This window comes from Camellia sinensis, chromosome 10, assembly GCF_055761805.1.
Source record: "Camellia sinensis isolate YWXY chromosome 10, ASM5576180v1, whole genome shotgun sequence".
Taxonomy (NCBI): domain Eukaryota; kingdom Viridiplantae; phylum Streptophyta; class Magnoliopsida; order Ericales; family Theaceae; genus Camellia; species Camellia sinensis.
The window spans coordinates 91428373-91442584 of record NC_138970.1 but is presented as its reverse complement, the minus strand read 5'-3'; the positions used below and the strand labels follow the sequence as shown (position 1 = coordinate 91442584).

The 14212-nt window shown below is 36.6% G+C and overlaps 1 pseudogene; it reads right to left on the bottom strand.

The window, feature by feature from the left end:
• Positions 1–351: 351 nt before the first annotated feature.
• Positions 352–13854, bottom strand: LOC145800548 (uncharacterized; annotated as a pseudogene).
• Between the last annotated feature and the right edge of the window lie 358 nt (positions 13855–14212).

Here is a 14212-nt window from a genome sequence, read left to right as displayed (position 1 = left end):
CCTATCCAGAGGAATGGTGAAGGCCAGGGGGAGGATGCATGTAAACCTCCTCGGTGAGATGGCCATAAAGAAAAGCATTCTTAACATCCATCCGATAAAGAGGCTAAGAACGAACAGCAGTGACAGAGATCAAAGTACGGATAGTAGTCATCTTGGCAACAAGAGCAAAGGTCTCCTCATAATCAATGCTATACTCTTGTGAGAAACCTTTGGCAACCAGACGAGCTTTGTAGCTCTCAAGAAAACCATTAGGATGAGTCTTGACTTTGTAGACCCATTTGCAACCAACCAGATTCTTACTAGCAGGCAAAGGAACCAACTCCCAAGTAAGTGTTCTGTGAAGCAGACAACTCATTCTCCATAGCTTGAATCCAATGGAGATCTTGACAGGCCAAGACTGAGGTTCTGAAAAAGAATGAATAGCAGACAAAAAAGTATGATAGAAAGCAGAAAAACATGTATTAGACTGTCATGACTCAAACCCTCCCCTAAAAGTTTGGGTCATAATCAACTAGTAACCCGTAGATTACCGAAGGCCTCAAACGATTATACAGAATATTTATGCTAATGAGGCCATAAATGGAAGCGTATAATAAAGAGAAGTCCATTGAGTTTTACCAATCATGAGCAAAAATTATGAAGATAACCTCATAATACATTAACACATTTACATGCCCAAGCAAAAATATAAGTGCCACAAGAAATTTACATATATTGTTTACAAACTCAAGACCATAATGGCAAAAACAAAATAAGGTCAAGGTGTGGTGTGAGTCAAAGACAAAACTCCATCTCGGAGGCATGACTGGATTGGGTCACAAAATGGCTCCTGAAGCTGACTTTAGGGGTATGCTCCATGCTGCTGATCACCAACATGTGCATACACAATATTGGGTGAGCAAAACTCAATGAGTAATAAGATACTAAAGTTGTGTAAATAGATGATCATAAGATTCTCACAATAACCATAATCATATAACAAGCGACCTCAAGCCCAACCATATAACAAGCGGCCTCGGGTCCAATCATATAACAAGCGACCACGAACCCAATCATATAACAAGCGGCCTTGGGCCAAATCATATAACAAGCGGTCTTGGGTCCAATTATATAACAAGCAGCCTCAGGCCCAACCATATAACAAGCGGCCTCGAGCCCAAGCAGATAACAAGCGAAAACAAAACGACCTTAGGTCCACATTGCACATGTCATATGATATTAATGAAGTTCTTTCCTTTCGATCAGATGGTACATTTAAGTCTGATTCCAAATCACATTAAAGTTTGTTTCAAATCACATAGTATCAAATATTACTTATCAAACCTTTTATCAGACCTTTCATAACTCCAAATCATACTGGAGTACCCGAAGGCCTTATTGAACTTGCTGAATTTACCATACAGAACATTCATATTGAATGGCCTCATTCGAAACACCCATATTAGTGCAGAATATCATTTAGATGGCTTTTACAGAACATCACATTGATGGCTCATTCAGAATGATATCGAAGCCATACAGAACAATCATTAAAGATTGACATCATACAGAACGTTAGTAATGAATCATTAGTTTGTATAAAACGTCCAAGACGGATCATAGACAAATAACAGTTACTGAGGGTCAAAGTACATTTTCGCAATTTATCATAATCGTTCCTCAAAAGGAAACTCATTCATTCTAATCAAAACATTCTTTCATAAGCTTGCCATAGCATAATTACTTCGAAGATTTCACGCATATTTTATCATTTCGGAAACACTCGCTAAGGCACATAATTTATACAAAGCATAAGTTTCACAATTCCAATGCATTTCTTATGAAAATACCGTTACAAAAAAATTACTCACAGTGCTTGGTTGGATGAAACTCATTAACAACTCATCCTGCAGAAACATAATCAAGCATAACATTTCAAAACACATTACTTTCAATTCACTCAATCGATTTATTCGTTACATAACCGTTCAATCGTTCCCCCTTCTTTAATCTCTCTCAAGTGTTTAATGCTAAACTTCTCTACATGTGATTCACGTACAAAGCTTGTATTAAAGATGTACTTTAAATGGCCCTAAATGTTCATGACTTAGATTAATGTTTCCTACCACAATTTCATATGTTTTGATTAAAAGTATCATGTTTATATATTTAAGTTCTAAGGAAATAGCAAGAAGCGAAAGGAAACTAAGTTAGGGTAGAAAATGATATGAAACGGTTAAAAGAAAATAAACAACCTTCACTTATTTAAGCATATCTATTTGTGTACTTAGAATTTGGATGTGAGACCACCACCATTGGAAACTAAACTTTTGGGGCTTGAATTTAGGCTCAAGAATGACTTAAAATGGAGTTCGGATGAGAGAGATATACTTATTTGAAATTATCTTGTATAAGCTAAAACAAGGCTAGCCACACGTGCGCCCACTTTAACCGCTCGTGCGTTGACTAGGCCGCTTGAGCGGTGGTTTAAGAAAAATGCAATTCCCTGTTTTTATTCATGTTCCGCTTGTGCAGAGCCCGTGGCCACTCGTGCGGTCTGGGCAAAATTAGACAGTCGAAAATGGCACAAAAATGCAAACTTCCCAAACTTATTTCCAACCCCAAATTCATGCTAAACTAACCCAAAAATATGATATACCAGCATGATACAAGTGTAATTTCGCTTTAAACATATCAATCTTGCTTCAACATTCATTGACTCATCTTTCTCATACAATCATGAATGTTGTGAGACCATGAAATATCCTCTCACATGGATGTTGCGGAGATCCAATGAAGAGAAGAGCTTCACCCCTGTAGATCTGCAATGATGAACATAGTCGGTGCCACCTAACCGGGGTTGCCGGCCGGGGACTCTCCGATGATGAAGTCAGTCACCATGAATGAAGAATCAAGAATAGTAAAGTGTGTTTGTGTGCTGCCTGGAGCAGAGAGAGATCATACCTGTATGTTATGAGGTCCCTTCCTTTTATAGACGGGGGTGGGCCGAATAAGCCCAATAGTTGGGCCATTGGCAAGCCTTGTTTGGGTTAGCCCAATAAGTTGATATATATTATTTTCTGGCTCCCACAATTGCCCCAAAACTTTCGTTGTCTTTGGTAGAAGGAATGAGAGTTTTTATTGCCGAGTTATGCTGTTCAAATAGATGTTAGGTCATTTTGACAAAGAATACATTTGATAAATGAATAACATAAATGAATGAATAGCTAGATGAATGCATGTATGTATGAATGTATGTACAAATATATGAATATAGAGGAGAAAGGTGAGCTAAAGCCCAGTGAGTAATACTATCTCTATAAAGATCGGCCATGGTATTATAACCCCCGGGTAAGGGTGTAGGCCGCGGTATTATAACCCCGGGCAAGGGTGTAGTATATTGTTGAGTGCAAAGATTGCTTCCAAATTTGGACTTTCATGCCGAGCTAGAAATATTTCTACATGCCGAGCATGGAAATGATTGCCTGAACCAAATAAGACAGATTAAATAAGGTAGATATATCAGCCAAAAAATAGACCTCGGTATTACTGAGTGCGAAGATTACGCTGTATTCGGAGACTTTTACTGATTTTAAGTGGCGACTGAGTGCCAATATGGCAAGGACTTTGAATAATGTATCCTGTACCGAATAAGGTGGACGTGTTAATCACCAATAATATTGCTCCGCTTGTATGGAATTGCCAAGTAGATATTAGGCCAACTATTTAATTGCCCAGTTGCTCGGTTTGCGTTTAGTCCAAGGTAGACTTGCCCCATTGCTTTCGAATGACAGGTGTTAGTCGGAAGGAATGTAGATTCCCATTGCCCTATGTTGCAGGGAAGATTCGGCTTTGGTAAAATGACGGCGCGCAAAAATATGCAAACTGCCGACTGCCAAGTGTGTAATGTATTGCCCCAAAACGGGCGCTTGCTTCAAGCTGTGTGAAAAGAAGCGGGAGTTTGTAACTCAAGTAAACGTCGTTGTAATGTTTGTACCAAGTTGGCCGAGTATGCATGCATATCAAAGGTGCCGAGATGATGATCGGCTGATGTGCCCCAATTGGAAAGCGAAAAATTGACTGATGTCCCAGTGGGCAATTGTTTTGCCAAATAATGCTGTTAGGCGAATAAAGTTGCCGAATACTGTGGCCAATGTTGCTGCATAAAGTTTGACAATGCATAAAGTTGACCAATAATGTTGTTTAGCCGAAGAAGGTTGATGCACCGAAGGAGGTTGATGCACGGCCAAATAATGATCATAATGTTGAATTAATAATGGTGTCGAATAATATTGCCAAATAAAATTGATGCACTATCGAGTAACTAGTGTCAAAACATCGTTGTCCGTTTACACTTGGGTCGGTGATTGTTCCGATCGCTTGGTCGGCGATTTTTTCTTAGCTTAGCAGTGTGTCGGTGATTTTTCTTAGCTTCACGGTGTGTCGGCATTCCTTCGGACTTAGATTTGCTAAGAACTTGGTTGGCAATGGTTGCTAATTTAGTGAAGTTGAGCTTCTTGTATAATGGTTGCTAATTTAGTGAAGTTAAGCTTCTTGTATAACGTATATTTGCCCCATTGCTTTTGAATGACATCGGTTATTCGGAAGGAATAAAATTGTCTTGGGACAAAATTGCCGAGTAGACCGATAACAATTTGAAATGGATTTCGTGCCCCTGTTTGGTGCCGTGGCAAAATCGGAATGAAGCCGAGACAAAGTAGGGTGCTTGGTAAATGCGAAATGAGTCATTGCGCTCAATTTTTTAATAAAATCTGTAATTTTTTATTTATTTATTTAGTTTGAGCTGAATTTGGAAATTCTGGCTGTATGGATGGACCCGGAATGCGTCAGATAGCTTGAAAGGACTATTGGATCACTGTGATCAGACTCCTGATGGCGTAATTATAGCCAAAATGGATCTAATGGCTCAAATCAACAGGGTGTAATGCAACCGCGAAGCACATGATCGTTTCTTTATATCTGGCTGGATCGTCTTCCCTAGAGAAAGAACTCATTTTCTGGGCAAACTTTGAGCGGCCCGTACGGTTTCGTTTGAGCTCCGATTTTGACGCGGTTTGTTGCGTTGGACTCGTCTCAATGAATACTTCACATTGGTATGGGCAAAACTTGAGTTTGACAGCTTTGAAAATTTTAGTTGTCGGAAAATGAGAGTCGTATCATAATTTTCGGCATACTTCGGTTACTTCTTTACTTCTCGAGTTGGTGGGTTTGGACTCTTTGAGCCGATACGAATCCTGTGGTATGTTCAGATGTGTATTTCGGCAAGTCGAGATGCTAGTTTTATGCCGAGATATTAGTGTCGAAAAGTCACAAAGTTGCCGCATATTGCTACAAAATGATATTGTAGACGTCAAAGAATGTGCCGAATAAGAAATGTTGCGGTGTAATTTTTGCCAAATAAGTTATAAGCCAAGTTGATCATATCAAGCAGCGTTCATAACGCCGATGAATTCTATTGCCGAATAAGTTGACATATAACGTTTTGAGCCGATTAACGTAGATAATGGGGCGGGATTGTCCGATGCGGTGACGTATGGGCGGCCGAGTAGTCTTGAGGCCGAGTAGTCTTGCCGAGTAAGCAATGAGCCGATTAAGTCAGTGAGTTGCCAAATTAATTGTGGATATAAGTTGGTTCGTTGGTTTCCGTATATCCGTAGTTGTGATAGCCGAATGTAAAAGAAATTCAAGTTGAGGTGAGTGATCGGTGAAGATGGATGATCATGGCCCAACTCTAGGAGCCTGCTTATCAAAATTGCAGGTTGATCGGACACGATCTGACCGGTGAACTATCATTTAACGTCCCCGATTTGCCAATTGATTGATCCCAAGCTAATACTCGAAATTCAAAAAATTGGACCTCAAAAATGGATTCTACACAACAAAAAACTAGAGGGTAGGTGTCCTCGAAATTACTGGACCATCTGATTAACTGGAATGCGGTAAGATGCAACGGAGCACATTGTGCCGAGAAGCGCATGATAAATTCTTATTTCATCACCTTCATGCTGCATGCCGTGAAAGGCAGAGTTTTCCAGTTTTGAGCTCGTGACTTTGAGGCCTTGTATCTCCTTCGTTTTAAGTCCGATTTTGACGCGGTTTGTGGCGTTGGACTCATCTGGATGAGGACTTCACACCGGTATAGTCAAAGCTTGAGTTCGACAAGGCTGAAAAATGTCAATTTCTGGACATTTAGTTGATTTTGCAACTATCGCGGCTTACGGTTAGTTCATGGCTTTACTAGTCGGTGTTTGTGACTCCGTTAGTTGACGTGAACCTAGTGGTAGGCCACCAAATTCTTGCTCACATGAATAAAAATGTAGACCCACTTGCTAGAGAGAGAAATTGGGTACGTAAACAGTGTCAGCGACCTATGAAGCACAGACACGGACACGCATACGAACACGGATACGGACACGGGACACGGCAATTTCTAAAAAATGGGGATACGGACACGGTAGGGGACACGACAAATTTTTTAATTTTTTTTTATAAATATTTTTATTTTAATATACATTAATTATTTTTTTATTTATTATATTTTTTAAATAATGTTCCAATTAATTTTTTTTATTTTATTTTATCTACATGTGTTTTTTTATTTATTTTATTAATATGTATAAATATATATTATCTTATAATATGTATTATATATTATATATTATATATTATCTTATACATATATTATATGTTATATAAGAACTATTAATATATATAATATATTATCTTTGAGTACTGGTGGTCAACAAAACATTTTAGTCTGAGAGAGAGAGAGAGAGAGAGAGAGAGGGGTAGACGAAAGGGGGGAAAGAAGAGAGGCAGACGAAAGGGTTAAAAGAAGACGAGAAAGAGAGAGAGAGAGACAAAGAAGAGGCGAGAGAGAGATGAGAGAGAATAAAGACATACCAGGTCAAGAAGTGATGGAAGATCAACTGGAGACAGAGATCAACTGGAGATAGAGATCGAGATAGATCGATCGATCGAGATGGAGATGAACAGGTTCGCATTTCTCTTCTCTCTTTTCTTCTTCTAATTCTGGATTTAGCTCTTCTTCTCCTCTTTCTTCGAATTAGGGTTTTCTATTTTGTTCCCCTACCATGTCCTCTTGCTATGTGCCCCCGTGTCCCGCCGTGTCCCATACCAAAAAAATAAATTAATTAAAGGGACACGCTAAATGGCGTGTCCCGTATGTGTCCCCGGCGTGTCCCCGTGTCCCCTGCGTGTCCCCGTATCCGACACCGCCACGGCTTCCATTTTGGCGTGTCCATGCTTCATAGTGAGTAGCAACATGGATAGTAAATACAGTTTTGAAAATAGGGTTCAATTCCATAATAAGATATATATCACAGAATCTAGATTGGCATACATTTGGTAAAGACAATTTGTTTCAAAAAGAAGGTTCTACAGTTCAACAGTTAAAATACTCATGTCTCTCAAGAACATGATAAATGACATTTTCCACTTAAAATAGATTACAACATGAACACCAATAATTTTCTGGGTACCAAGAAATAACAAGTAACATGCCACACAGTTCTCAAGGCTATAAGCCTCGTTGGATCCAATACCGAACTAAGAGTCATCCTCAGGGTAGCAACTCGGGCCTTTTCTCTTAGACGATCCGATTGAAGGTCACCTAGCCTAACCTAGGTCTTTTCCTTACAATCGTTGAGCACTAGAGTCATCACGGCCCAACCCGGATCTATTTCCTAGTGGCTAGAGTCACCACGCACAATGGAATAATTTCCCTGGACTAAAATATACAGATGGTCCCAATAATCAATACACATCAGTTTCGCAAAACATGGTAGTTTACCATTATAAACATGAGACCAAAACAAATAGTTTACAGTATGTCAAGTTTACACATGTTTCAGAAATAATTTAATTCCATTGATAATACAATAGATTATCAAAACAGTTTAGTCTTGAAACAACAATTTAATTTTACAACAGTTCAGGAAAGGGGAACATTTATAAAAATATGTAGCATGAAACTACTCACCTGAAAACGAAATAATATAATCCTTGAATAGAATATGAAAGTCCAACTAGTGCCCTGAACCAAGTATGAAAATTACGTGTCACTACTAATTTAAAAATATTAAAGCATAAGAACTAAGTAACCTCAAACTAAAGCACACTAACACAGCTCAACCCCACTCACCGTTAAGCTTAAATAATACCTAAGTTAATGTTCTTCAAGGTCTAAAATTACCCAAGACATGGGTTCCGATCGAAACTTAACTAAAAGTAAGTTTAAGATAAAACAGAGTTTTAAACAAGTTTTCCCAATCTATTCGCTGACTTTGAAAATTACAAAACGCACTCCACACTGTTCGAAAAATTCCGAAACGCTGCAGATATCAACTAATATGTCCTAAGTTTCAAACCCAATTGGTTTTACTTGATTTGCTTATCAAAATAATTATCTACAATTAATTATATCTAAACAGGTTTTTTTCTGCAGCACTTTAAAGAAATTAATGGTTCTCTTAGTATACATGAGCAATCAAAGCAAGGCCAAAAATGTACGAAACTAGACTCGTAACCTGTTCTAATGACATTAATTTTATAATTTTTGGATCCATGCCCAAAGAGAACGATGCTTCCGAGCTTACTGTTTTAAACCAGTTTTCTGGACAGATTTGAACGCACCAGTTAATATAGATTTCGACTCTAAAAAATTATGAAAAAATTTAGATATGCAATTCAATATGTAATTAATCTTATGTAAAAATTTCAATTTAAAATTCATCCGTTTGATATGATTACTCGATTTTTAAAGTTTGTGATTTTAAGATCAAAATTTCCATCCCCCATTATAACCCAAAACTTCCCATCACCAACCCCTAGCTTCACACCACCGTCCATCATCCACACAAAACAACAATGACTTCAGCAACTCAATGATCACCATGGTCTTAATTAAAGAAAACAACATACATGCTTATATGTAAAAATATTTACCTGCACAACTCTTTTTCCCTTCTTTAATGTCCTTCACAAAAGACACCTTCCTCTCTCTTTTCTCTATATCTCATGGCTGCTGCTAGGGTTGTTTAAAAATAATTGATATCTCACCATTAGGGTTTTATCCTCCTATAATAAATTTTCAAAATGACCCCTTACTAACTATATTATTATTATTATTGTTACTATTATTAAGACTATTATCAATAGTCTTTAAAATTGTGGACTTCCATAAAAATTTATTTATAGTTTAAAATTAATTAAAAGATTGTTCAGTAATATTTAATTTGCACCTTAAGATTTACAAATAAAATATTTGAGATTCGTAAAATAATTATTATTTAATTATTTACTTGATTTGTATATTTGGGTTCTTACATCGGATAGCTAACCTCTCACTTGATGAATCAGCTATGGAGGCGGTCCTATTTACAGATGAAGGAGAAGATGGAGGCAATGGTGAAGATGTTGTAATAGTTTCCTCTACTTAGATTTACATTTTCTAATATTTATGGATTCTGTAATAGATTATAGTTGTTGGTACATTGGAAAATTTTAGGCTCTGTTTGGAAGAGTTTTGAAAATGTATTTTTACCTCTTAATTTGCGCGTGATGTTTGGTTACCGTTTTCAAAAATTAGTTTCGCGTCCACTTTTGAAAACTCTGTCGAACGCGGAAAAATTTGGACTAACCGGTCGTCCCCCCGGACGTCCGACTGATCGTCCTACTGGATGTTCGACCAATTGATCGGTACAGTGCAATTTTTTTTTTTTTTGGAATTGGCACTTGTTATTTTTTATATTTTAAATAAAAAAAAAATTGAAATTTTTATGAGTTTTAAATTGAATTTTCAATTGTGCATTTGGTTATGAGTTGTAAGTTTTTATATCAAATATCATATGTCACATCAAAAATTTCTCACTCAATCCAAAACTCTTTTCAAAACTCATTCACCAAACAAATTTTCCACACTCAAATCATAATTCCAAAACTCACAAACTCAAAATACAATTCATATTCTCAAATCATATTTAAAAAACTCTATCAAAAGCTACTTTATATTTTGTGGTTTGATTTTCATGCATTTTGTAACAATTGATAGTTGGTAGCTTCAAATGACATGTTATGTAGTGATGGAATACAATTTTATGTTATTTGTGAATGATATATATGATGTTAAATCAATTAAATGTTTATTTTTTTTAATAATTTTAATAGTGTTATTTTATATTTTTTTATTACCTGTTAATGATTTTATTTTTATAATTTTATGACATATAATAAATAAAATTAATCATATATATTGAACGTGTCCCCACCGTGTAGTTCCCCATTTTTTGAAAATTTACGTGTCCGCGTATCCATGTCGTGTCGCGTGTTTGTGTCCATATCCGTACTTCATAGCCAGTGGGGAAATATAAATCGCATTTGTGATATAGATTCATAACAGATTCACGAACCAATTCACAATTGATACGGCCAGCTCACAACTGATACAGTCAATTTGGCAGTTAGAATTAAAGCTCTTTTTTGTGATTGATGATTTTAAAAATTCACGACCGCATCACTCGATTTCCAATACATATCCCTTGATACTCCCAATACCCCGTTACACCTGTCTCCTGATATCACTATCTAAAACCTTGAGAGAGAGAGAGAGAGAGAGAGAGAGAGAGAGAGAGAGAGAGAGAGAGTAATTTAACAAATTCACTAACCTCGCCAACATTGCTTATTGCATAGGAAAGTGTAGCTGCAATAACAAGTGGATCACCCAGAAGCGGTTTTGAACTACCTAAAAGACATAATTTTGAAATGTTAAAATTAAGCACAAATTGTTCGTTCAAGAGAACATGTACTTCATGTGTTTCTGTTTCGGCTTGATTATTATAGTTTCACAATCATGCCAAGAAAATCAAAGAGAACAGATGTTGAAGGTGGAAGAGAAAATGTCACCTCCACCACCCACCCCAGCGTCAGAGAGAAGCACTAAACAAAGGCCTGTCACACATATGGCTGCACCAAAGAGCTGCCAAAGGGAATATCTTGTGGCCATTATGAACCAAGTAAGTACTATGACCAATGGTATTGTTCAACGATCCAACAATGTCACACTTGCAATTGATGAGTACTCGTATGCTTTATTAACTGCAGATCAGATACAATCAAGAACAGTTCAGTATAACAAATTTAGGATATATGAATTTCCTGCTTGTGCTCATGTTTTCCAAGCAAGGGGTTCGACAAATGAAACAAAAAATCCTCATATTTTCAGAAAAATCCTAATAATACTCATCCTTTTTTTTCTTTTTTCTTTGGGGGACCTAATATTCATCTCTTGTAATTTAATGAATTGGCAAGTTTCCATGAACAATGCCACATCTACAATACATGCCACAATCTAAACAAACGTTCCAAGTAGATCTTACTACTAGAGACCAAAGACTCGACAGAATCAACTAAACCAATGAAATATGTGCTTAACACAAGCAATTGCGAAGTTCCCTCTCATGTGACTCCAACCCGTGATGTGCCTCATTTCACTTGCTGACCTGGTTCGCTCACCTAAATTGAGGCGATTCATTGAGTCAGATCAGGTTTGAGTCCTGAGCTCCTTTGGGAATTGATCACTGGTCATGACCTAGAAGTCTGTTGCCCCCAAGCACGAAGGGATGGGCCGTGTTAGCTGAAACAAATGTACTAATTTTGCAAACTAGCCAAAATGAACTCATCTAAATTGTTTTTCCCCTTTTCTTCATATATGCATCTCTTTCTCCATTCTTGAGACCACAAATATTATTGCTGACTATTATCATTTCCCTTTGGTTTCTGACTTCTCTTGACAAAATTTAAGAATAGATAGAATGCTCTTACGCATAGCAAGCATCAGGCCAGTGGCATTCTCATGTTTCCATAATGTCATTTTGCAGAAACATCAAACAAAATATCAACATGGTTAGTTTGTTTCTAGTTTTGTAGATGCTCAAAGCTAAAGCAGGGGTATGTGTGCAAGGGCATGTGTGTCTGTGTGCAAGAAACAAAAGAGAGAGAGAGAGAGAGAGAGAGAGAGAGAGAGAGCGCTCAATTATCATGATACTTACAAAGGTAATTGCCTTGGACATCAATAAAGCCTAAGAGTACATACCAATACCATGGAACCTGCAAAACCCACCAAACAAATTTCAATTTTATTTATTTATTTATTTTTTTGAAAACATCCAATTTTTTAGGACATATTAAAAAGTCGTTTTAAAATTTTAAAAACTGTTTTCACACACACAAAAAAAAAAAACCTTGTGCTTTTAAGTCTTCATTGTCTTCATTTTTAAAAACAGGAAAAGCAAAAATAAAAATGAAACACAATCACAAACAGACCTGTTTCCGGGTATTAGATTTTGTGACAATTTTAGAGAAATTGTTTAATAATCCCGGAATATCACGTGGCCATACTACTCTAAGCCAATTATCAATTACTTAGTCCCATGTTGTTCTCTCATCCCAACATAAATTGTGAGCCCCTGCTTCTCTCTACTAATCAAAACCTTATGGACCACCCATGTGCTTATATTCTGAAAATACTAAATAATCACCCGACAATTTTACCAGTAGTTGCTGATGCCGGTACAACAAGATACTTCCATACACCAAAGCCAAAGACAAGTATCCAAAGAATGACAAAGTAAGTGGCGTATCTACACCTATATACATACATATAGAGAGAGACTTGATTAGTATAGGAAAATTCTTCAAATTTAAAATAAATAAAAAAATGAGAACCCAAGAAATTTAAAAATCCCAAGAAACTCAATTAATGCTGGTTCAAGAACCCAACCAAAAAACAAAATAAAGCAAACCCAATATAAGTAATTAAAAAATCTTTATGAAACACATATTATCAAGGTTTTAAAAAGCGGCCGCAACCGTTACGTAACGCCGTTACGTAACGGTTTTGGCGGTTACCGCCACCCGTTACGGCCGCTTTTGCAGTGTGATTGAGATTCACAGGTGTGTCGGCTGTAGCGGCTGCCGTAGCGGTCGTAACGGTGCCGTAACAGCCGTAACGGTCTGTTACGCACCGTTACGTAACGGTTCCAAACTGTTTTTTTCGAAAAAACATACAAAAAAAAGCTAAAAATTGAGGAAGAGGAATAGAGAGAAGAGGGAAGATAAAGAGAGAAAATGGAGGAGCAAGAGATAGAGAGAGAGAGAGAGAGAGAGAGAAAAGAGGGAAGATGAAGAACATGTTATTGATTTGTTGAAGTTGTAAGACCTATGCTATTCTATTCAGCTGCTATCACTAAACCATTTTGTTTGTGTGTGTCTATTTATATATTGTTTGAAAATAATAATAATAATAAGTGTGGTCATTAACTATTTGGCTTAGTTAAAATATGTATGTATATATATATATATATTTAAGCTCTTATTTATTCTCTTACTTTTGTCATTGTTTATCTTATATATAATAGTTAGTGATTGATTTTTTGTATAATATAAAGTCATTAATTATTAAAATAAAATGTAAAAAACTCAATTTATAGTGATTTAAAAATATGAAATATATTGGATCATACTTAAAAATTTACAAAAATTTATCAATATTTATTTTTAACCCAATAAATATGATCATGGAAAAAAAATATGCATATCGGTAAGTTTTTTCAAATTGTGCGAAAAATAAAAAAATTCACGGTTCCGATTACCGCAACCGTTACACTACAGCCTTTACACCCCGCAACCGCAACCGCGTCACTGCCACCGTTAGGGCGACCGCAACCGCTTTTCAGAACCTTGAAGATTGGCCACTAGAGAAGAAGTGAAGCTTGACAGTGCCATTATGAAAGAAACCACCTGACCCAGAAACAGGACATACAACATCCGCAACATGCCTTCATTGTTTCTTCACCACATGATGTTCATGGCTTCTCCTCTGAAACCCAAAATTATTATTTTTTTTTCTAAAGAAGACAAAAATATTAAAAATTTTTTTTAAAAACCCAGTTGAAAAGGAGCAGTTGTAACTTGTAGTGAAGAATGAGTATGAAAAACTCTGATATACACACGTTTATAATCAGTGGATTGATGATTTCAATTTATTAATATATTTGAGTGTATATGTGAATTGTATTTGTATATGCATTGGTTTTGGTTTTGGTTAGGGTTTGAGTTACTATTGTTTTGTTAGTTGGGAAAAGGATCCAATTTTATGGGTAAAACAGAGGGCATTTAATAAGAGGAGAGAGGG